This window comes from Oncorhynchus mykiss, chromosome 12, assembly GCF_057628025.1.
Source record: "Oncorhynchus mykiss isolate SJ-2025 chromosome 12, ASM5762802v1, whole genome shotgun sequence".
NCBI lineage: Eukaryota > Metazoa > Chordata > Actinopteri > Salmoniformes > Salmonidae > Oncorhynchus > Oncorhynchus mykiss.
This window is the reverse complement of record NC_143033.1, coordinates 66,423,331-66,449,349: the sequence shown is the minus strand read 5'-3', so window position 1 is coordinate 66,449,349 and position 26,019 is coordinate 66,423,331. Positions and strand designations below refer to the sequence as shown.

Genomic DNA, 26,019 nt, shown 5'->3' with positions numbered 1-26,019 from the left:
AGGGGTAAAGTCAGGATTGAACCAGTCCCTGTGTTTCAATGGGATTCTGGGTTAGGAACGTATCAATACCGAAAGTGCTGATATTTGTTCTGTTTCACACATGTACAGGTGTGTAACAATTGTGTTTTGTTGCACATCCCCCTCCCCTAAAACCCCAGCGGACAGCGGGGTCACGGCCAGGGACACTGGAGCAATTAAGGTTTTAGGCCTTTGCTCACGGGCAGATAGTCAGATGTTTTTCACCTAGTCGGCTCGGGAATTCGCTCTAACCGCTAGGCTACCTGCTGCTCCCAAGGCTCCATTCTTTATTTGACAATAACAATGCTATTTCCATATTCCTCATCGTGTGACAAAACACTCGTATCTTTGACCCCGTCCTCAGGGACCCCCCCTTTTTTTCCCTCTCAGCATTCCCTACTCCCTCTGCTGTGAAAATGTCACTTGTAATAACTTCTATTGATAATCGTCTCACGCATCATACTAGCACCATAACACCTTCCCCTTTCCTGCACTTTGTGTTGCCATGGTAATGTCCTCCCTTCCCTGCACATGCTGCATGGGAACAGCTGAGCAACAGGTTGATGTATAGAAACCAGAACCCCAGGCCGTCCAATCAGAGGCTCCTGCCGTGGAGTGCTCACCTTACTGAACTTGTGGAAGCTATGCGTTTGTGTGAGTGTTGGTGTGCGTGCTAGCATGCGTGCGTTTTGTGTGTGCTCTGTACGATACTTGTTCGTATCGTGGCAAGGAAAGAAAACACGAAGCGAATGTAACTTCATTAGGAAAACAGCCCTGATGTTGGAAACAAACACCATTATGTTGTCATCCAGAGTCACATTTATTTATTTTCCAAGCTGTAGCACACTATTTTACAGGCAGCAGGTTTTTAAAGGACCAAGAGAGCTTCGTGTTTACATTTTTGCCTTGAAAAAAAAATATTTTAACACTGGTATTGTCAAAACCGGTGTGTGTGCCTGCGTGCCTCCCTCCCTCCCTGCCTGCTGAAGCTCAGCGTGTGTCCAGACTACAGAGTGCAAAGGAGTTGAAGGTAGATGCTTTCATCATGCAGATCAATATGTTACCAGTCAGAGACGACGCACAAGGTCGGCTGGAGAATCTATGACTCTTGCCTATAGCCCTATAACTAGTGTTGCCACGATACCAGCATTTTGACTTGAATACCGATACCAGGTTTATTATCTCAATACCAAAACGAGACCACACAAAAAAAGAAGGCTCATTAGCCAAAGCCAGAATGGCACTTGATCCAAGCAGATAAACTCAGCTACTGCTCTGTCATTACATTTGAAACAAATGTTTATGCATTATTTGAATCAATTCTACAATAAATGTTACTTAGGTAAAAATCTATCAAACTACAAAACAGCATAATGGTAATCATTTATTTGACTAAATACTTTTTTTGCCCCACTGTAGCTATGTGTCATAATGTAAAATAACCCTAATTTACAAGACAGTTCTTATTTGATTAATAGTGGACTTTGCAATTAGCCTTCAAAATAAAAGTATGGCATAATTCTACTATTTGCTAATACTTACAAGTATTCCTAACTCATTGCTAAGAATAATAAAAATGACTGCAGTTTTTACTGGTCATTGTTTTCAGGCTGGTTATATTGGTGCTAGCTAGGTACCAAGCTAAAGCTAGCTACCCCAGATGTAGCGGTCTATCGAATGATGCTTTATTACCAACGCGGTATTCTAAACACACAGGTGTTTGCTGACATTTTTATACATATCTGACAGTACTACTGTATCTTTTTTTGACACGCATAGACCCAAACGGCGGCTCCATAGTGTATGTCGTGAAGCTAATAGCAGTGAAGCTATTACTGTGTAACTCCGGTAGGGCAACATTGGAAAAATGGCTCACTTTGTGTTAACCGGTGCTCGACCAGTCGGCGAAAGCCAACATCACCCACGACAGAGAACGGTTGATTGTCAAGGGCAATGAGTTCCATTATCCTGGCTTTAATGGATTTAATGCATTTTTAGCTAATATCGGCCAATTCCGATATGTTCACTGACTACATCGTGCATCCCTAGTATGTACGTACAGTCACTGTGGAGACGATGTCATCGACGCACTTATTGATGAATCCAGTGACTGATGTGGTGTACTCCTCAATGCCGGAACATATTCCAGTCTGTGCTTGCAAAACAGTCCTGTGGCTTAGCATCTGCTTCATCTGGGCCACTTTTTTTATTGACCGACTCACTGGTGCTTCCTGCTTTTAATTTTTACTTGTACGTAGAAATCAGGGGGATAGAATTATGGTGAAATTTGCCAAATGGAGGGAGAGGGAGAGCTTTGTGAACACCTCTCTGTGTGTGGAGGAAAGGTGGTCAAGAGTTTTATTTTTTAAATTATTTTTTATTATTATAATTTTTAAAAGTTCTCTCCTTCTTGCACATTTAACATGCTGGGAGAAATTAGGTAAAACCTGATTTGTTTCCCTGCATTAAAGTCCCTGGCAACTAGGAGCGCCACCTGGATGAGCGTTTTCCTGTTTGCTTATGGCGGTATTAGTGCCAGCATCGGTCTGTGGTGGTATGTATCATCTTGCATTGGATAGTGTTCTAGCCTGTATGGACATTGTTTTGCGAACAGTAATGAACATTCTCAACATTTCTACATGCTGTGTTGCATTATTCAAGTGTGTAAACTTCTGTGAAGCATGCATGGGGTCTTGGGAGCGATTGCAGCTCAGACAGCTCTAGAAATGAATGAGCAAGCGGAAGCTATTGCTCTTCACCCTATAAAAGGGCTGTGCTGATAGACTTAATCTGCTCAATCACTTGAGACACATTTGTCAGCAGTACCGAATGTATCAGCCCAGTCCATATTTGGTCGAGTTGGGTAGGGTGTTCTGGGGAAGGAATGTGACAGCCTGCCTTGTGCCAGATGGAGATTGATGTTGGGGTTGTTGGGGTTGTGGGGGCCTTGTGGCTTGGGAAAAGAGGGCATGGTCTCCAACTTTTTAACTCTCCTACCCTACCCAGGCTACCTCCCTGTATATTAGATACACTGAGTGTTTTCTGTAGGGGGAGTGGGTGGATGGAGGACGAGGCGCCAGTGAGGTGTAGACTGCTCCCAGATGGCCTGCATCAGGTTTTGAGATCAAAACATTCTTAACACTTCATAAATCCCACCTGGGGCCTACTGCCCTGCTGCTGGTGGGGAGTTCCAGGCCAGATGCACTCTGTAACACTCCGGAACCCTGCGGAACGTTCCGCCCACCACACCACTGCTCTGGAATAATACTGACTAGCCCTGGTCGTGGCCACGTCCACGAGAACTGGGTTGTTCCACAGGTAGACCTACAGTATTGATAAAGTATACCTTCATGCTCCATCACGACCTTTGCCCTGTTGTCAGTCAGATTCCGGATTTAAAGGAACAATTCACACACAAATTCACACACAAATTGTATTTATTGATGTTGTTGCTCAGGCCCGGAAAGTGGTCAAATGTTTGAGATGACTCTGTGGCATGACCCATGCCATCTGTTGTATAGATGTAGCTGGATGTCTTATGTCATCATTTCGGGTGGTGCCTTTCTTTCCCATTTATTTGGGATTGAGGCTTATAGCTGGATATACACAACAGATGGTGTGGGACTCATCTCGACATTTTGACCATATTTGAGATCCTAAAACGCCTGAAAAACATGTTGATTTTGGAGGTGAACTATCCTTTTAAGGAGCCATAAAGGGACTTGAGATACTCACGGGGAAGTCCAGCAAATGTAAGCCTCACGTGGCAGGCTTCAATGCTCTGTCGACTTGTCAGACAGACGGCTGGATGCATGGAGAACAAGAATTCACACCTGCACAGTATATGAAGTCAGAAAGCAGCATGTACAGTATATCAAGTCTGAAAGCAGCCCATATTTTAATAACAGGCCTGGTCTGCTTAGCACCAGCCAACAGGTCTGCCTTACTATTCCCTCCAAGCTCCAGTTCCATACACATCACACATGATAAACTTCAGCTTCAAGTTAGGAAGTCTGCAATTGATGTCCACTAGTCTTTTCTGTTATGTCACTGGATGCTCAACACTTCTTTAAAAAAAATAAAAAAAATAAAAATAAATACAAATAGAACAACAAATGCGCCTGGGGCGACCAGTGACTGTTCTTTTTTTTTTTTTTTACCTTCTCCGCTTTTAAATCTCCGCTTTTAAATGCCTTTTTTAGTAATGTCTCAGCTTTATACAGTAAATAAAGTTTGATACAGATACAAAGGCCTGTCTACTAACCTGTCCTTAATTCTCACTGATAAATACTGATAGAAATGAATATATTGTCTGTTCTTTAACCCATTTGGAATGCCTTAACCTTTTTTAATAAACTAACACAAGTTGAGTACTCAACTACAAATATATATATATATATATATATATATATATATATATATATATATATATATATATATATATATATATATATATATATATATATATATATATATATATATATATATATATATATATATATATACATATATACATACACACACACACACACATTCCACCTCTGCCTATCTGTGTGAATGAGATGTGGAAGGCAGACCAAGTGCAGTAGAGAATCTTAGACATGGTTAGGCTCATGTCAACACTCTGACTGGACCTGGGTGTTAGAGGTGTGTATGGGTCAAGTTTGAGTGTCATGGTTCTATTTTATTTTTTCTCTCCAAGACCTGAGAGAGAGACCATGTTTTAAAAAAAAAATCTATTCACCGTTAAAGGGTTTCTTTCACATGCAAGGTTAGCTCCGAGGTCTGGTGTGCTTTCTGCTTCCCATACTGGAACTTGGGTGTCTCCTCACACACCTATCCCCATATTACTGCCGTTATTGCTTTTGCAATCACTGTGTACCCTTAGGGTCTTTCATGTTCATTGATATTGTAGGGGGGGGCTTGGTTTTACAGGGGCCCTAAAGAAGGCCAGTGCCGTCTCACCTTTTGAAGTACATTGTTCGCAGTCACGCAAGATTATGGCTAAAAGGAAACCAGAGACCCTCCACCACCCCACCTCTGCCCCTTTTCTCCCAGTCTCCTCTCCCTGGAGAACAATACAGGTATCTACCGTAGACCCTGTCTGCATCCTAAATGGCACCCAAGTTCCTATATAGTGCACTACTTTTGACTAAAGCTCTATGGGACCTGATCAAAAGAAGTGCACTATAAAGGGATTAGGGTGCCATTTAGGACGCAGACCCATCTGTCACTCCCCATAGGTATGCTCTGTGTTGCTATTTTAACACTGTGGCCTTTCTGAAGCATTCATTACAGTAACAACCGTATCTTATGCGATTTCCCAGCACGTTCAACAGTCCAGCTTCCTTTTTCATGAGAGGGAGGGAGAGGTTTCATTTCCCTTCTCAGCAGCAACATTGATCTCCATCTCTGGTTGGTGTATATGAAACAATCTAATTTTTTGATGGTTTACTGTGAACACTGGAATGCAAATTCAGTCAGCCTCACTGCAAAGGGAAGTGTGCGCGCGCATCTGTGTGTAGCACTCTCACCTTGGGCTCCTGCTCTTACCAGAGTGCTTGTGGCTCAGGGCCCGCTTTTGTCACAGTCTCAAACAAACACAGTACACACAGACACTCTGGTTGCAGCTAGGGGAAGAGGATTCCCTGTGCTGTGTGTTTTGGGTGGTGACGCAGCCAGGCAGGGGTTTTGGGCATGCCCGTTCATAAAAGCTGCCAGGCATGCAGGCTGAGTGGACTGACTACCCGCAAAACCAACCCCTTGGCCAGGGCAGCTGCCTGGGAAGTCATTGCTCCTGTTCTGGAGGTATTAGTGTGACGAGTATGCTTCATCAGAATTAACACTAGACTTCCCACTTGTGGCTCAACGCACACATGCAGGAATGCGCACACACATTCGATCACACACACAAACGTGTACCTGTGAGGAAGCACCTGGTAGAAGTAGCTAGGTCTTTATGTCCTATGATTTTGATTGAATCGAGACCCTGTTTTTAGGCAGACCAGCAAAACACAGGGCCAAAAACAGCACCTACACGCGATGTACAGTAGATGTAACGTGAGACCGTTAGTATGAAGATAGCTGGTGCTTAAGCCACAGACTTCCCACCATGAGCAGATGGCTGCACCACATAAGGCTTTGCATTACCATTCTACACACACACACACACACACACACACACACACACACACACACACACTCTCTAATATAGCTCGACATATACAACATGACTGCCTTCTGGTTAAAGGGGAGGGGGATATGAAGAAGGTAGAACTTCCATCTTTTATAGAGTGTTGATGAGATGTGAGTGGTTCCACTCCCTCTAACCCCCCCCCCCCCCCCCCCCCCCTCCCTCGATCCTCGCTTAGGAGGCCATGCATCTGCCGCTTTTACAATCAAGACCCCTTCTTCTGCTTCTCGTCCACCCTGCCGCCTCCTTATCTCATGTAACATTTACATTTTAGTCATTTGACAGACTCTCTTATCCAGGGCGACTTCCTTTTCTTTTCCCCACCGGGGAACAACGCCTCCGCGTTTCTATTAGATGGTTTTGGACAAAGAGTTCCTCTCGGAGCTGAGCAACCAGCGACAGTTAATAGGATAACGTATATCATTTGAGTCGGGGCTCACATCCATGACTATTCACTTGTACATATCCATTTGACATGTTTGAAGAGAAAACATTGCAGTTATTGATCGTGACGTCTTTAGAAATCAGTGATTCGGACAGTTTTTTGGGCACATTCTTACAGTTCTGTGAATAATCGTTATATCTGCACAGCCTGCTCATTTGGTAGTGTGTTCTACGTCACTATGAACATGTTATGATATTGGGCATGCTACAATTATATTTCATACAGGTATGAGAATGCAAAATTGATCTAATAAAGACCCTATTGAGTTAAAAAATAAAATGTAAAAAAGTTATTTACAGTGCCTTGCGAAAGCATTCGGCCCCCTTGAACTTTGCAACCTTTTGCCACATATCAGGCTTCAAACATAAAGATATAAAACTATTTTTTTGTGAAGAATCAACAACAAGTGGGACACAATCATGAAGTGGAACGACATTTATTGGATATTTCAAACATTTTTAACAAATCAAAAACTGAAAAATTGGGCGTGCAAAATTATTCAGGCCCCTTAAGTTAATACTTTGTAGCGCCACCTTTTGCTGCAAGTCGCTTGGGGTATGTCTCTATCAGTTTTGCACATCGAGAAACTGACATTTTTTCCCATTCCTCCTTGCAAAACAGCTCGAGCTCAGTGAGGTTGGATGGAGAGCATTTGTGAACAGCAGTTTTCCGTTCTTTCCACAGATTCTCGATTGGATTCAGGTCTGGACTTTGACTTGGCCATTCTAACACCTGGATATGTTTATTTTTTAACCATTCCATTGTAGATTTTGCTTTATGTTTTGGATCATTGTCTTGTTGGAAGACAAATCTCCGTCCCAGTCTCAGGTCTTTTGCAGACTCCATCAGGTTTTCTTCCAGAATGGTCCTGTATTTGGCTCCATCCATCTTCCCATCAATTTTAACCATCTTCCCTGTCCCTGCTGAAGAAAAGCAGGCCCAAACCATGATGCTGCCACCACCATGTTTGACAGTGGGGATGGTGTGTTCAGCTGTGTTGCTTTTACGCCAAACATAACGTTTTGCATTGTTGCCAAAAAGTTCAATTTTGGTTTCATCTGACCAGAGCACCTTCTTCCACGTTTGGTGTGTCTCCCAGGTGGCTTGTGGCAAACTTTAAACGACACTTTTTATGGATATCTTTAAGAAATGGCTTTCTTCTTGCCACTCTTCCATAAAGGCCAGATTTGTGCAATATACGACTGATTGTTGTCCTATGGACAGAGTCTCCCACCTCAGCTGTAGATCTCTGCAGTTCATCCAGAGTGATCATGGGCCTCTTGGCTGCATCTCTGATCAGTCTTCTCCTTGTATGAGCTGAAAGTTTAGAGGGACGGCCAGGTCTTGGTAGATTTGCAGTGGTCTGATACTCCTTTTATTTCAATATTATCGCTTGCACAGTGCTCCTTGGGATGTTTAAAGCTTGGGAAATATTTTTGTATCCAAATCCGGCTTTAAACTTCTTCACAACAGTATCTCGGACCTGCCTGGTGTTCCTTGTTCTTCATGATGCTCTCTGCGCTTTTAACGGACCTCTGAGACTATCACAGTGCAGGTGCATTTATACAGAGACTTGATTACACACAGGTGGATTGTATTTATCATCATTAGTCATTTAGGTCAACATTGGATCATTCAGAGATCCTCACTGAACTTCTGGAGAGAGTTTGCTGCACTGAAAGTAAAGGGGCTGAATAATTTTGCACGCCCAATTTTTCAGTTTTTGATTTGTTAAAAAAGTTTGAAATATCCAATAAATGTCGTTCCACTTCATGATTGTGTCCCACTTGTTGTTGATTCTTCACAAAAAAATACAGTTTTATATCTTTATGTTTGAAGCCTGAAATGTGGCAAAAGGTCGCAAAGTTCAAGGGGGGCGAATACTTTCGCAAGGCACTGTAACTAGGCAAGTCAGTTAACTTCTTGGCGCTACCCCTCCCGTTAGCGGGATCATTTTCGTCAGCAACCGCTGAATAGCATAGCGCAACAGTCAAATAATATTACTAAAAAATATTCATATTCATGAAATCACAAGTGCAATATTGCAAAACACACCTTAGCCTTTTGTTAATCCACCTGTCGTCATAGATTTTGAAATTATGCTTTACAGCGAAAGCAATCCAAGCGTTTGTAAGTTTATCGAAAGCATAGCGTAACATCATGTACACTTAGCATCAGGAAGCTTGGTCACAAATCAGAAAAGCAATCAAATTAATTGTTTACCTTTGATCTTCGGATGTTTTCACTCACGAGACTCCCAGTTACACAGCAAATGTTCCTTTTGTTCCATAAAGATTATTTTTATACCCAAAATACCGACGTTTGTTTGTCGCGTTATGATCAGAAATCCACAGGAAAGAGTGGTCACGACAACACAGACATATATTCCAAATAATATCCATAATGTCCACAGAAACATGTCAAATGTTTTTTATAATCAATCCTCATGTTGTTTTTAAAATATATATTCGATAATATATCAACAGTGTGTAGGTTTTTCAATAACAGTGGGAGGAACAATGGCGGCTTTACTCAGTTGCGTAAAAACTCACTCTGAGAGCCCCCACCTATCCACTTACGCAATGTGATCCTTCACGCTCATTTTTCAAAATAAAAGCCTGAAACTATGTCTGAAGACTGACACCTTAGGGAAGCCATAGAAAAAGGAATCTGGTTGATATCCCTTTAAATGGAGGATAGGCTTGCATTTTTTTTTTTATTTTTTTTATTTCACCTTTATTTAACCAGGTAGGCTAGTTGAGAACAAGTTCTCATTTGCAACTGCGACCTGGCCAAGATAAGGCATAGCAGTGTGAACAGACAACACAGAGTTACACATGGAGTAAACAATTAACAAGTCAATAACACAGTAGAAAAAAGGGGAGTCTATATATACATTGTGTGCAAAAGGCATGAGAAGGTAGGCAAATAATTACAATTATGCAGATTAACACTGGAGTGATAAATGATCAGATGGTTATGTACAGGTAGAGATTGGTGTGCAAAAGAGCAGAAAAATAAAAATAAATAAATAAAAACAGTATGGGGATGAGGTAGGTGAAAATGGGTGGGCTATTTACCAATAGACTATGTACAGCTGCAGCGATCGGTTAGCTGCTCGGATAGCAGATGTTTGAAGTTGGTGAGGGAGATAAAAGTCTCCAACTTCAGCGATTTTTGCAATTCGTTCCAGTCACAGGCAGCAGAGAACTGGAACGAAAGGCGGCCAAATGAGGTGTTGGCTTTAGGGATGATCAGTGAGATACACCTGCTGGAGCGCGTGCTACGGATGGGTGTTGCCATCGTAACCAGTGAACTGAGATAAGGCGGAGCTTTACCTAGCATGGACTTGTAGATGACCTGGAGCCAGTGGGTCTGGCGACGAATATGTAGCGAGGGCCAGCCGACTAGAGCATACAAGTCGCAGTGGTGGGTGGTATAAGGTGCTTTAGTGACAAAACGGATGGCACTGTGATAAACTGCATCCAGTTTGCTGAGTAGAGTGTTGGAAGCAATTTTGTAGATGACGTCGCCGAAGTCGAGGATCGGTAGGATAGTCAGTTTTACTAGGGTAAGTTTGGCGGCGTGAGTGAAGGAGGCTTTGTTGCGGAATAGAAAGCCGACTCTTGATTTGATTTTCGATTGGAGATGTTTGATATGGGTCTGGAAGGAGAGTTTAGAGTCTAGCCAGACACCTAGGTACTTATAGATGTCCACATATTCAAGGTCGGAACCATCCAGGGTGGTGATGCTGGTCAGGCGTGCGGGTGCAGGCAGCGAACGGTTGAAAAGCATGCATTTGGTTTTACTAGCGTTTAAGAGCAGTTGGAGGCCACGGAAGGAGTGCTGTATGGCATTGAAGCTCGTTTGAAGGTTAGATAGCACAGTGTCCAAGGACGGGCCGGAAGTATATAGAATGGTGTCGTCTGCGTAGAGGTGGATCAGGGAATCGCCCGCAGCATGAGAAACATCATTGATATATACAGAGAAAAGAGTCGGCCCGAGAATTGAACCCTGTGGCACCCCCATAGAGACTGCCAGAGGACCGGACAGCATGCCCTCCGATTTGACACACTGAACTCTGTCTGCAAAGTAATTGGTAAACCAGGCAAGGCAGTCATCCGAAAAACCGAGGCTACTGAGTCTGCCGATAAGAATACGGTGATTGACAGAGTCGAAAGCCTTGGCAAGGTCTATGAAGACGGCTGCACAGTACTGTCTTTTATCGATGGCGGTTATGATATCGTTTAGTACCTTGAGCGTGGCTGAGGTACACCCGTGACCGGCTCGGAAACCAGATTGCACAGCGGAGAAGGTACGGTGGGATTCAAGATGGTCAGTGACCTGTTTGTTGACTTGGCTTTCGAAGACCTTAGATAGGCAGGGCAGGATGGATATAGGTCTGTAACAGTTTGGGTCCAGGGTGTCGCCCCCTTTGAAGAGGGGGATGACTGCGGCAGCTTTCCAATCCTTGGGGATCTCAGACGATATGAAAGAGAGGTTGAACAGGCTGGTAATAGGGGTTGCGACAATGGCGGCGGATAGTTTCAGGAATAGAGGGTCCAGATTGTCCAGCCCAGCTGATTTGTACGGGTCCAGGTTTTGCAGCTCTTTCAGGACATCTGCTATCTGGATTTGGGTAAAGGAGAACCTGGAGAGGCTTGGGCGAGTAGCTGCGGGGGGGGGGGAGCTGTTGTCCGAGGTTGGAGTAGCCAGGCGGAAGGCATGGCCAGCCGTTGAGAAATGCTTGTTGAAGTTTTCGATAATCATGGATTTATCGGTGGTGACCATGTTACCTAGTCTCAGTGCAGTGGGCAGCTGGGAGGAGGTGCTCTTGTTCTCCATGGACTTCACAGTGTCCCAGAACTTTTTGGAGTTGGAGCTACAGGATGCAAACTTCTGCCTGAAGAAGTTGGCTTTAGCTTTCCTGACTGACTGTGTGTATTGGTTCCTGACTTCCCTGAACAGTTGCATATCGCGGGGACTATTCGATGTTAGCGCAGTCCGCCACAGGATGTTTTTGTGCTGGTCGAGGGCAGTCAGGTCTGGAGTGAACCAGGGGCTATATCTGTTCTTAGTTCTGCATTTTTTGAACGGAGCATGCTTATCTAAAATGGTGAGGAAGTTACTTTTAAAGAAAGACCAGGCATCCTCAACTGACGGGATGAGGTCAATGTCCTTCCAGGATACCCGGGCCAGGTCGATTAGAAAGGCCTGCTCACAGAAGTGTTTTAGGGAGCGTTTGACAGTGATGAGGGGTGGTCGTTTGACTGCGGCTCCGTAGCGGATACAGGCAATGAGGCAGTGATCGCTGAGATCCTGGTTGTAGACAGCGGAGGTGTATTTGGAGGGCCAGTTGGTCAGGATGACGTCAATGAGGGTGCCCTTGTTTACAGAGTTAGGGTTGTACCTGGTGGGTTCCTTGATGATTTGAGTGAGATTGAGGGCATCTAGCTTAGATTGTAGGACTGCCGGGGTGTTAAGCATATCCCAGTTTAGGTCACCTAACAGAACAAACTCTGAAGCTAGATGGGGGGCGATCAATTCACAAATGGTGTCCAGGGCACAGCTGGGAGCTGAGGGGGGTCGGTAGCAGGCGGCAACAGTGAGAGACTTATTTCTGGAGAGAGTAATTTTCAAAATTAGTAGTTCAAACTGTTTGGGTATGGACCTGGAGAGTATGACATTACTTTGCAGGCTATCTCTGCAGTAGACTGCAACTCCTCCCCCTTTGGCAGTTCTATCTTGACGGAAGATGTTATAGTTGGGTATGGAAATCTCAGAATTTTTGGTGGCCTTCCTGAGCCAGGATTCAGACACGGCAAGGACATCAGGGTTAGCAGAGTGTGCTAGAGCAGTGAGTAAGACACACTTAGGGAGGAGGCTTCTGATGTTGACATGCATGAAACCAAGGCTTTTTCGATCACAGAAGTCAACAAATGAGGGTGCCTGGGGACATGCAGGGCCTGGGTTTACCTCCACATCACCCGCGGAACAGAGAAGGAGTAGTATGAGGGTGCGGCTGAAGGCTATCAAAACTGGTCGCCTAGGGCGTTGGGGACAGAGAATAAGAGGAGCAGGTTTCTGGGCATGGTAGAATATATTCAGGGCATAATGCGCAAACGGGTATGGTGGGGTGCGGGTACAGCGGAGGTAAGCCCAGGCACTGGGTGATGATGAGAGAGGTTGTATCTCTGGACATGCTGGTTGTAATGGGTGAGGTCACCGCATGTGTGGGGGGTGGGACAAAGGAGGTATCAGGGGTATAAAGAGTGGAACTAGGGGCTCCATTGTAAACTAAAACAATGATAACTAACCTGCACAACAGTATACAAGGCATATTGACATTTGAGAGAGACATATAGCAAGGCATACAGTAATCACAGGTGTTGAATTGGGAGAGCTAGCTAAAACAGTAGGTGAGACAACAACAGCTAATCAGCTAGCACAACAACAGCAGGTAGAATGGCGATAGATTAGGCAGAGAGGGTCGGATTAACTACACACAGAGCCTAAGTGCGGCTGGGGCCGACAGATAAAACATAAACAAGCAGAATGGATTACCGTGAATTAATGGACAGTCCAGCCTGCATCAGCTATGTAGCCAGGTGATCAGTGTCCAAGGGGCAGCGGTGGATGGGGCAGGGAAGCTGGACTGGCGAGTGTTATCCAGGTTAGAAAACTAACAATGACTAAATAGCTTGTAGCCAGTTAGCTGGTTAGCTTCTGAAGGTTCTTGAGTGTGTTCTAAAAATGTAAAGATAATAGCGGTTCCGTATCACATTGGGTGAGGCAGGTTACCGGAAGGTATAAACAAATTAAAAATCGAAAAGGGATAGAAAGTAAATATGGGTTCAGTGAGTGTTTGGGACGCGGCGATTCAGATGGTTAGCAGGCCTGTGCTAACAAGCTAACAGTTAGTAGACGGTGCTAAACACGGTAGCAGTTAGCGGACCGGGCTAAACAAGCTAGCAGTTAGCAGGCCGAATTTGCAAGCAAGGAGATAGCAAGGGCTAGAGAGTTAGCCTTTGGGGACGTCGCGATGGGGGGAGTCTGTTTATTCCTCTTCATGCGGTGACATCAATGGACCGGTCGTGGGTCTGGATATTGTAGCCCAGGAGCTCAAAATGTTCCGTTTGCGATGGGAATCCGGGGGTGAAAAATAAAATAAAAGATAGGTCCGTTATGCTCTGGTTAGAGTCGCGTTGTTCGAACTGGCGAGAGCTTTCCGAGCTAAAGGTTAGCTGATGACCGGTTAGCTGACCGGTTAGCTGAAGACCGCTAGCAATGTTTTGCTGAAGCTGGTAGTTAGTTGGCTAGTTGGCTAGCTTCAGTTGAGGGGTTCCAGATCCGAAGTAAATATAAATACTTTAGGAAAAAAGCTACGTTGGGTGAGGCGGGTTGCAGGAGAGTATTTAGAAGAAGTTGAGGTTCAGCAAAAAGTTTTAAAGATATGTGAAGAAAAAAACGAAAACGAAACGAAAACAAACGATATATACAAAGAACACGACAACACGTCCTACTGCTACGCCAGCATAGGTACAGAGAGGTTTCAAAATAAGAGGCACTTCCTGATTGAATTTTCTTCAGGCTTTCGCCAGCAATATCAGTTCTGTTATACTCACAGACAATATTTTTACAGTTTTGGAAACTTTAGAGTTTTCTATCCTAATATGACAATTATATGCATATTCTAGTTTCTGGGGCTGAGAAATAGGTAGTTTCAAATGTGGCAAATTCAAGTGTGTGCTGCCCTATGGGGACTCCCGATCACGGACGGTTGTGATACAGCCCGGGATCTATTCAGCGTCTGTAGTGACGTCTCTAGTACTGAGGTGAAGTGCCTTAGACCTCTGCGCCACTCGGGAGCCCAAAACTTGTTTGGTGGCCATATTGGAAAAAGGCTTCTGTGGGGTTAATATGTGAATCCTGTGATGGCCCTGTATCTTCTTCCATCTTTTTAAAACCCCGTTCTAGCAGTGTATGTGAAATGTGGTGCCTCCATCATCAAAGTTACAATCCAAAAACATATCTGCCCCACTACATAGAATTCTGTGGCTAAGCTTCAAACATTCTAACGTTAATAGTATAATATGGTCTATTTTTAAACACTCGTTGTAGCTGGTGCTTTCAAAGTTGGTTTTATATATATATATATATATATATATATATATATATATATATATATATATATATATATATATATATATATATATATATATATATATATATATATATATATATATATATATATATATATATATATATATATATATATATATATATATATATATATAATTTCAAATGTAAATTAACCTTTCTGATCTCCCCATTCCGGGTTCGTGAATACAGACTCAAGCTCATTACCATAACGCAACGTTAACTATTCATGAAAATCGCAAATGAAATAAATATGCCATCTCTCAAGCTTAGCCTTTTGTTAACAACACTGTCATCTCAGATTTTCAAAATATGCTTCTCAACCATTGCAAAACAAGCATTTGTGTAACAGTATTGATGGCTAACGTAGCATTTAGCATTAGCATTCAGCTGGCAACATTTACACAAAAAAACAGAAAAGCATTCAAAAAAATCATTTACCTTTGAAGAACTTCAGATGTTTTCAATGAGGAGACTCTCAGATAGCAAATGTTCAGTTTTTCCTGAAAGATTATTTGTTTAGGACAAATCGCTCCGTTTTCTGCGTCACGTTTAGCTATGAAAAAACCCCTGTATCCAGGATTGTGTAAATCTATCAGCAAGCTCATTAGCATAACACAACGTTAACTATTTATGAAAATCGCAAATGAAATGAAATAAATATGCCATCTCTCAAGCTTAGCCTTTTGTAAACAACACTGTCATCTCAGATTTTCAAAATATGCTTCTCAACCATAGGAAAACAATCATTTGTGTAAAAGTAGCTAGCTAGAGTTAGCATTTCGCGTTAGCAGTTAGCGTTAGCATTAGCGTTAGCATCCAGCACGCAACATTAACAAAAACATAAAAGCCTTCAAATAAAATCATTTACCTTTGAAGAACTTCTGATGTTTTCAATGAGGATACTCTCAGTTAGATAGCAGATGCTCAGTTTTTCCAAAAAGATTCCTTGTGTATTAGAAATAGCTCCGTTTTATACATCACATTTGGCTACCAAACAAAATCCATAAATTCAGTCCTCAAAACGCAAACTTTTTTCCAAATTAACTCCATAATATCGACTGAAAACATGGCAAACGTTGTTTAGAATCAATCCTCAAGGTGTTTTTCACATATCTCTTCATTGATACATCGTTCTTGGACACATGCTTTCTCTCCTGAATCCCAGGAGAAAATGACCGCACCTGAAGATTACGCACAAATTTAGACAAAGGACACCGGGCGGACCTCTGGAAAATGTAGTCTCTTATGGCCAATCTTCCAATGATATGCCTACAAATACGTCACAATGCTGCTAAGACCTTGGGCGAACGACAGAAAGTGTAGGCTCATTCCTTGCGCAATCACAGCCATATAAGGAGAGAATGGAAAACAGAGCTTCAGAAATTCTGCTAATTCCTGGGTGATGCATCATCTTGGTTTCGCCTGTAGAATGATATGCATAGTCGAGCATCTTTTCGTGACAAAATATCGCGCTTAAAACGGGAACGTTTTTTATCCAAAAATGAAATAGCGCCCCTAGAGCTCTAAGAGGTTAATGACCTTTCAGAACCACTTGTCAAACAAAGGTTAATGTATCAGGGTTTCCTTTTTTAAGCGATGTATACCCTAGAGGTCAAAGGTCAAGGTTCTGTTGACTTGAACATTCCAAGAATGTCTAATGGCTAGCTGTGAATGTAAGCTTTCCCTTGATATATTAGAGGGTATACAGTAGAGGTCAACAATCGGATAACAATCGGAAATCGGTATTTTTGGGCGCCGATTTGCCTTTATTATTTTTATTTTATTTTGTTTTTATACCTTTATTTAACTAGGCAAGTCAGTTAAGAGCACATTCTTAGTTTCTATGACGGCTTAGGAACGGTGGGTGAACTGCCTTGTTCAGGGGCAGAACGACAGATTTTCACCTTGTCAGCTCGTGGGATCTAATCTTGCAACCTTACAGTTAACTAGTCCAACGCAATAACGACCTGCCTCTCTCTCGTTGCACTCCACAAGGAAACTGCCTGTTACGCGAATGCAGTAAGCCAAATTGCTAGCTAGCATTAAACTTATCTTATAAAAAAAACAATCAATCATAATCACTAGTTAACTACACATGGTTGATATTACTACATATTATCTAGCGTGTCCTGCGTTGCATATAATCTGACTGAGCATACAAGGATCTGACTGAGCGGTGGTAGGCAGAATTAAGCACGTAAACATGAATTCAAACAGCACTTTCGTGCGTTTTGCGAGCAACTCTAAATTGTGCGTCAAGCATTGCGCTGTTTATGATTTAAAGCCTATCAACTCCCGAGATGAGCCTGGTGTAACCGAAGTGAAATAGCTAGATAGTTAGCGCGCGCTAATAGCGTTTCAAACGTCCCTCGCTCTGAGCCTTCTAGTAGTTTTTCCCCTTGCTCTGCATGGGTAACACTGTTTCAATGGTGGCCGTTGTGTTTGTGCTTGTTCGAGCCCAGGGAGGAGAGAGGAGATGGACGGAAGCTATACTGTTACACTGGCAATACTAAAGTGCCTATAAGAACATCCAATAGTCAAAGGTTAATGAAATACAAATGGTATAGAGGGAAATAGTCCTATAATTCCTATAATAACTACAACCTAAAACTTCTTACCTGGGAATATTGAAGACTCATGTTAAAAGGAACCACCATATGTTCTCATGTTCTGAGCAAGGAACTGAAACGTTAGCTTTCTTACATGGCACATATTGCACTTTTACTTTCTTATCCAACACTTTTTTTGCATTATTTAAACCAAATTGAACATGTTTCATAATTTATTTAAGGCTAAATTGATTTTATTGATGTATTAAGTTAAAATAAGTGTTATTTCAGTATTGTTGTAATTGTCATTATTACAAACAAAAATAAAAAAATCTGCCGATTTTAATCGGTATCGGCTTTTTTGGTCCTCCAATAATCTGTATTGGCGTTGAAAAATCATTATCGGTCAACCTCTAGTATACAGTACATTCGGAAAATAGACAGACTTCAAAATGTTTGCAAATTTATAAATAATGATTTACAGAAGAACTTAGACCCTTTCCTATGAGACTTGAAATTGAGTTCAGATGCATCTGGTTTCCATTGATCATCCTTGAGATGGATCGACAACTTGATTGGAGTCCATCTGTGGTAAAGTCAATTGATTTGGAAAGGCACACACCTATCTATATAAGGTCCCACAGTTGACAGTGCATGTCAGAGCAAAAACCAAGCCATGAGGTTGAAGGAATTGTCCGCAGAGCTTCGAGACAGGATTGTGGTGAGGCACAGATCTGGGGAAGGGTACCCAAAAAATTTCTGCAGCATTGAAGGTCCCCAAGAACACAATGGCCTCCATCATAAATGGAAGAAGTTTGGAACCACCAAGACTCTTCCTAGAGCTGGTCGTCCGGCCAAACAGAGCAATCGGGAGGGAAGGGCCTTGGTCAGGGAAGTGACCATGAACCCGATGGTCACTCTGACAGAGCTCCAGAGTTCCTCTGTGGAGATGGGGGGCACCTTCCAGAAGGACAACCATCTCTGCAGCATTCCACCAATCAGACCCTTATGGTAAAGTGACCAGATGGAATCCACAACTCAGAAAAAGGCACATGGCGGCCTGCTTGGAGTTTGCCAAAAGGCACATAAAGCACTCTCAGGTCATGAGAAACAAGATTATCTGGTCTGATGAAACCAATATTGAACTCTTTGGCCTGAATGCAATGTTAAAAAAATATATTAGAATTGGATTTGATTTTTTTACTTTTTTGGACTTGGAAAACTGTTGTGACCTTTTTTGCGTTTGGGATTTTATTTTTTTAATATTTTTTTTCACCTTTATTTAACAAGGTAAGCTAGTTGAGAACAAGTTCTCATTTACAACTGCGACCTGGCCAAGATAAAGCATAGCAGTGTGAACAGACAACAACACAGAGTTACACATGAAATAAACAAGTCAATAACAGAGTAGAAAAAAAATACTCTATATACATTGTGTGCATAAGGCATGAGGAGGTAGGTGAATAATTACAATTTAGCAGATTAACACTGGAGTGATAAATGATCAGATGGTCATGTGCAGGTAGAGATACTGGTGTGCAAAAGAGCAGAAAAGTAAATGAATAAAAACGGGGATGAGGTAGGTAAATTGGGTGGGCTTTTTACCGATGGACTATGTACAGCTGCAGCGATCGGTTAGCTGCTCAGATAGCAGATGTTTAACCAGTTGCATCTCTAGGGGCGCTATTTCATTTTTGGATAAAAAACGTTCCCGTTTTAAGCGCGATATTTTGTCACGAAAAGATGCTCGACTATGCATATTCTTGACAGTTTTGGAAAGAAAACACTCTGAAGTTTCAGAATCTGCAAAGATTTTGTCTGTAAGTGCCCCAGAACTCATTCTACAGGCGAAACCAAGATGATACGTCAAACAGGAAATGAGCAGAATTTCTGAAGCTCTGTTTTCTAATGTCTCCTTATATGGCTGTGAATGCGACAGGAATAAGCTTAGACCTTCTGCCGTTTCCCCAAGATGTCGGCAGCATTGTGACGTATTTGTAGGCATATCATTGGAAGATTGACCATAAGAGACTACATTTTCCAAGTGTCCGCCTGGTGTCCTGCGTCGAAACTGGTGCGCAAAGCCATGTGCAAGTATTTTTCCATTTGATTGAGAGGGGAAACCATGCTTCCACGAACAATATATCATCGAAGAGATATGTGAAAAACACCTTGAGGATTGATTCTAAACAACGTTTGCCATGTTTTCAGTCGATATTATGGAGTTAATTTGGAAAAAAGTTCGCGTTTTGAGGACTGAATTTTCGGTTTTTTTTGGTAGCCAAATGTGATGTACAAAACGGAGCTATTTCTAATACACAAAGAATCTTTTTGGAAAAACTGAGCATCTGCTATCTAACTGAGAGTCTCCTCATTGAAAACATCTGAAGTTCTTCAAAGGTAAATTATTTTATTTGAAGGCTTTTATGTTTTTGTTGAAATGTTGCGTGCTGGATGCTAACGCTAATGCTAACGCTAAATGCTACGCTAGCTAGCTACTTTTACACAAATTATTGTTTTCCTATGGTTGAGAAGCATATTTTGAAAATCTGAGATGACAGTGTTTACAAAAGGCTAAGCTTGAGAGATGGCATATTTATTTCATTTCATTTGCGATTTTCATGAATAGTTAACGTTGCGTTATGGTAATGAGCTTGAGTCTGTATTCACGATCCCGGATCCGGGATCAGAAAGGTTAAAGATGGTGATGGAGATAAAAGTCCCCAACTTCAGCGATTTTTTTTTTTTTTTTTTTTTTGCAATTCGTTCCAGTCACAGGCAGCAGAGAACTGGAAGGAAAGGCGGCCAAATGAGGTGTTGGCTTTAGGGATGATCAGTGAGATCCACCTGCTGGAGCGCGTGCTACGGGGAGCTTTACCTAGCATGGACTTGTAGATGACCTGGAGCCAGTGGGTCTAGCGAGGGCCAGCCTACTAGAGCATACAGGTTGCAGAGGTGGGTGGTATAAGGTGCTTTAGTAACAAAACGGATGGCACTGTGATAAACTGCATCCAGTATGCTGAGTAGAGTATTGGAAGCTATTTTATAGATGACCTCGCCGAAGTCGAGGATCGGTAGGATAGTCAGTTTTACTAGGGTAAGTTTGGCGGTGTGAGTGAACGAGGCTTTGTTGCGGAATAGAAAGCCGACTCTAGATTTCATTTTAGATTGGAAATGTTTGATATGAGTCTGGAAGGAGAGTTTACAGTCTAGCCAGACACCTAGGTACTTATAGGTGTCCACATATTCTGGGTCGGAACCATTCAGGGTGGTGATGCTAGTCGGGCGTGCGGGTGCAGGCAGCGAACGGTTGAAAAGCATGCATTTGGTTTTACTAGCGTTTAAGAGCAGTTGGAGGCCACGGAAGGAGTGTTGTATGGCATTGAAGCTCGTTTGGAGGTTAGATAGCACAGTGTCCAAGGAAGGGCCAGAAGTATACAGAATGGTGTCGTCTGCGTATAGGTGGATCAGGGAATCGCCCGCAGCAAGAGCAACATCATTGATATATACAGAGAAAAGAGTCGGCCCGAGAATTGAACCCTGTGGCACCCCCATAGAGACTGCCAGAGGACCGGACAACATGCCCTCCGATTTGATACACTGAACTCTGTCTGCAAAGTAGTTGGTGAACCAGGCAAGGCAGTCATTCGAAAATCCGAGGCTACTGAGTCTGCCGATAAGAATATGGTGATTGACAGAGTCTATAGCCTTGGCCAGGTTGATGAAGACGGCTGCACAGTACTGTCTTTTATCGATGGCGGTTATGATATCGTTTAGTACCTTGAGCGTGGCTGAGGTGCACCCGTGACCGGCTCGGAATCCAGATTGCACAGCGGAGAAGGTACGGTGGGATTTGAGATGGTCAGTGACCAGTTTGTTGACTTGGCTTTCGAAGACCTTAGATAGGCAGGGCAGGATGGATATAGGTCTGTAACAGTTTGGGTCCAGGGTGTCTCCCCCTTTGAAGAGGGGGAGGACTGCGGCAGCTTTCCAATCCTTGGGGATCTCAGACGATATGAGAGGTTGAACAGGCTGGTAATAGGGGTTGCGACAATAGCGACGGATAGTTTCAGAAATAGAGGGTCCAGATTGTCAAGCCCAGCTGATTTGCACGGGTCCAGGTTTTGCAGCTCTTTCAGAACATCTGCTATCAGGATTTGGGTAAAGGAGAAGCTGGGGAGGCTTGGGCAAGTATCTGCCGGGGGGGGGGGGCTGTTGGCCGAGGTTGAAGTAGCCAGGAGGAAGGCATAGCCAGCCGTTGAGAAATGCTTGTTGAAGTTTTCGATTATCATGGATTTATTGGTGGTGACCGTGTTACCTAGCCTCAGTGCAGTGGGCAGCTGGGAGGAGGTGCTGTAGTTATCTATGGACTTTACAGTGTCCCAGAACTTTTTGGAGTTAGAGCTACAGGATGCAAATTTCTGCTTGAAAAAGCTGGCCTTTGCTTTCCTGACTGACTGCGTGTATTGGTTCCTGACTTCCCTGAACAGTTGCATATCGCAGGGGCTATTCAATGCTATTGCAGTCCGCCACAGGATGTTTTTGTGCTGATCGAGGGAAGTCAGGTCTGGAGTGAACCAAGGGCTATATCTGTTCCTAGTTCTGCATTTTTTAACGGCGCATGCTTATCTAAGATGGTGAGGAAGTTACTTTTAAAGAATGACCAGGCATCCTCAACTGACAGGATGAGGTCAATATCCTTCCAGGGTACCCGGGCCAGGTCGATTAGAAAGGCCTGAAGTGTTTTACGGAGTGTTTGACAGTGATGAGGGGTGGTCGTTTGACTGCGGACCCATAGCGGATACAGGCAATGAGTTAGTGATCGCTGAGATCCTGGTTGAAGACAGCGGAGGTGTATTTGGAGGGCCAGTTGGTCAGGATAACGTCTATGAGGGTGCCCTTGTACGGATTTAGGGTTGTACCTGGTGGGTTCCTTGATGATTTGTGTGAGATTGAGGGCATCTAGCTTAGATTGTAGGACTGCCAGGGTGTTAAGCATATCCCAGTTTAGGTCACCTAACAGAACAAACTCTGAAGCAAGATGGGGGGGGGCGATAAATTCACAAATGGTTTCCAGGGCACAGCTGGGAGCTGAGGGGGGTCGGTAGCAGGCGGCAACAGTGAGAGACTTATTTCTGGAGAGTCATTTTTAAAATTAGTAGTTCGAACTGTTTGGGTATGGACCTGGAAAGTATGACATTACTTTGCAGGCTATCTCTGCTGTAGACTGCAACTTCTCCCCCTTAGAACTGTCAATCTTGACGGAAAATGTTATAGTTGGGTATGGAAATCTCAGAATTTTTGGTGGCCTTCCTAAGCCAGGATTCAGACATGGCAAGGACATCAGGGTTGGCAGAGTGTGCTAAAGCAGTGAGTAAAACAAACTTAGGTAGGAGGCTTCTGATGTTGACATGCATAAAACCAAGGCTTTTTCGATCACAGAAGTCAACAAATGAGGGTGCCTGGGGACATGCAGGGCCTGGGTTTACCTCCACATCACCCGCGGAACAGAGGAGGAGTAGTATGAGGGTGCGGCTAAAGGCTATCAAAACTGGTTGCCTAGAGCATTGGGGACAAAGAATAAAAGGAGCGGATTTCTGTGCATGGTAGAATATATTCAGGGCATAATGCGCAGACAGGGGTATGGTGGGGTGCTGGTACAGCAGAGGTAAACCCAGGCACTGGGGGATGATAAGAGAGGTTGTATCTCTGGACATGCTGGTTGTAATGGGTGCGGTCACCGCATGTGTAGGAGGTGGGACAAAGGAGGTATCAGATGTATGAAGAGTGGAACTAGGGGCTCCATTGTAAACTAAAACAATGGTAACTAACCTGAACAACAGTATACAAGGCATATTGACATTTGAGAGAGACATGCAGCGAGGCATAAAGTAATCACAGGTGTTGATTTGGAGAGCTAGCTAAAACAACAGGTGAGACGACAACAGCAGGTGAAATGGCGATGAAGGATTAACTACACACAGAGCCTGAGTTCGCGCCTGGGGCCGACAGATAAAAATATAAATAAACAGAATGGAGTACCGTGATTAATGGACAGTCCAGCAGGCATCAGCTATGTAGCCAAGTGATCATAGTATCCAGGGGGCAGCAGTAGATGGAACCCGCCACTACGTTAGCAGGCGACAAGGCGTTTAAAGTTAGTGGCCCTACGACGGAGGCAGGTAGAAGGCACAGCGGATGGAGTATTCGTCGGCAGACCAGTCGTGGTGGCGGGGTGCCATGTCGAAAGGGAATCCAAGCCAGATGGTGGCGAAAGAGGTAATGTAGAATTTAGTTTAGTTTGCTGGCCGAGATAATAACGGCTAACTGGTGCTAGCTTCGTAGCAGTGGCGTTAGCCACTATAGCCAATCGGTAGCAGCGGTGATCCGGTGCCAAGGTCCAGAGTTTACAGCAGGGATCCGGTGGAGTATCGGGCTCTAGCCGTGTATGAGTGGGGTTCGGGTGAACAGCTGAGTAGGCCTGGGAGGTGGGCCTCAGGGATAGCTTTGGTACTGGGTGCCACGGTGAGCTAGCTAGCTGCAAGCTAGCTGTGAAGATCAGAAGTAGTGGTCCAGGGATTACGGCAGGAATCCGGCGTTGTTGTGGAGAGACAGTCCGATACTAGTAGACTGGCGAGTATTATCCAGGCTAAGAACAGGGCTGGTATGTGTGCAGAAGGTAAAAGCCGCTAGCAGTGGCTAACAATGACTGAATAGCTAATTAGCTGGTTAGCTTCTGGAGGTTCTTGAATGTGTTCTAAAATTAAAAATAATAGCGATACCGTATCACATTGGGTGAGGCAGGTTACCGGAAGGTAGAATCGAATTAAAAATCGAAAAGAGATTGAAAATAAAATTGAAATACATATATATATATTTTTTTTACCTTCTGCACAGATACCAGCCCTATATATGTATATGTATATATATATATATATATATATATATATATATATATATATATATATATATATACAGTGCCTTGCGAAAGTATTCGGCCCCCTTGAACTTTGCGACCTTTTGCCACATTTCAGGCTTCAAACATAAAGATATAAAACTGTATTTTTTTGTGAAGAATCAACAACAAGTGGGACACAATCATGAAGTGGAACGACATTTATTGGATATTTCAAACTTTTTTTAACAAATCAAAAACGGAAAAATTGGGCGTGCAAAATTATTCAGCCCCTTTACTTTCAGTGCAGCAAACTCTCTCCAGAAGTTCAGTGAGGATCTCTGAATGATCCAATGTTGACCTAAAGGACTAATGATGATAAATACAATCCACCTGTGTGTAATCAAGTCTCCGTATAAATGCACCTGCACTGTGATAGTCTCTGAGGTCCGTTAAAAGCGCAAAGAGCATCATGAAGAACAAGGAACACACCAGGCAGGTCCGAGATACTGTTGTGAAGAAGTTTAAAGCCGGATTTGGATACAAAAATATTTCCCAAGCTTTAAACATCCCAAGGAGAAACTGTGCAAGCGATAATATTGAAATGGAAGGAGTATCAGACCACTGCAAATCTACCAAGACCTGGCCGTCCCTCTAAACTTTCAGCTCATACAAGGAGAAGACTGATCAGAGATGCAGCCAAGAGGCCCATGATTACTCTGGATGAACTGCAGAGATCTACAGCTGAGGTGGGAGACTCTGTCCATAGGACAACAATCAGTCGTATATTGCACAAATCTGGCCTTTATGGAAGAGTGGCAAGAAGAAAGCCATTTCTTAAAGATATCCATAAAAAGTGACGTTTAAAGTTTGCCACAAGCCACCTGGGAGACACACCAAACATGTGGAAGAAGGTGCTCGGTCAGATGAAACCAAAATTGAACTTTTTGGCAACAATGCAAAACGTTATGTTTGGCGTAAAAGCAACACAGCTGAACACACCATCCCCACTGTCAAACATGGTGGTGGTGGCAGCATCATGGTTTGGGCCTGCTTTTCTTCAGCAGGGACAGGGAAGATTGTTAAAATTGATGGGAAGATGGATGGAGCCAAATACAGGACCATTCTGGAAGAAAACCTGATGGAGTCTGCAAAAGACCTGAGACTGGGATGGAGATTTGTCTTCCAACAAGACAATGATCCAAAACATAAAGCAAAATCTACAATGGAATGGTTAAAAAATAAACATATCCAGGTGTTAGAATGGCCAAGTCAAAGTCCAGACCTGAATCCAAGGAAAGAACTGAAAACTGCTGTTCACAAATGCTCTCCATCCAACCTCACTGAGCTCGAGCTGTTTTGCAAGGAGGAATGGGAAAAAATGTCAGTCTCTCGATGTGCAAAACTGATAGAGACATACCCCAAGCGACTTACAGCTGTAATCGCAGCAAAAGGTGGCGCTACAAAGTATTAACTTAAGGGGGCTGAATAATTTTGCACGCCCAATTTTTCAGTTTTTGATTTGTTAAAAAAGTTTGAAATATCAAATAAATGTCGTTCCACTTCATGATTATGTCCCACTTGTTGTTGATTCTTCACAAAAAATACAGTTTTATATCTTTTATGTTTGAAGCCTGAAATGTGGCAAAAGGTCGCAAAGTTCAAGGGGGCCGAATACTTTCGCAAGGCACTGTGTGTGTGTGTGTGTGTGTGTACGTACACACACACACACACACACACGTGGCGGGTTCCCTGT

At 43.3% G+C, this 26,019-nt stretch overlaps 1 protein-coding gene across 1 annotated transcript in view; it reads left to right on the top strand.

Annotated features, from left to right (window-relative positions):
* LOC110537966 (thyroid hormone receptor alpha) overlaps nucleotides 1-26,019 on the top strand; it is a 122,089-nt gene that overhangs the window by 54,477 nt on the left and 41,593 nt on the right. The window lies entirely within an intron of this gene.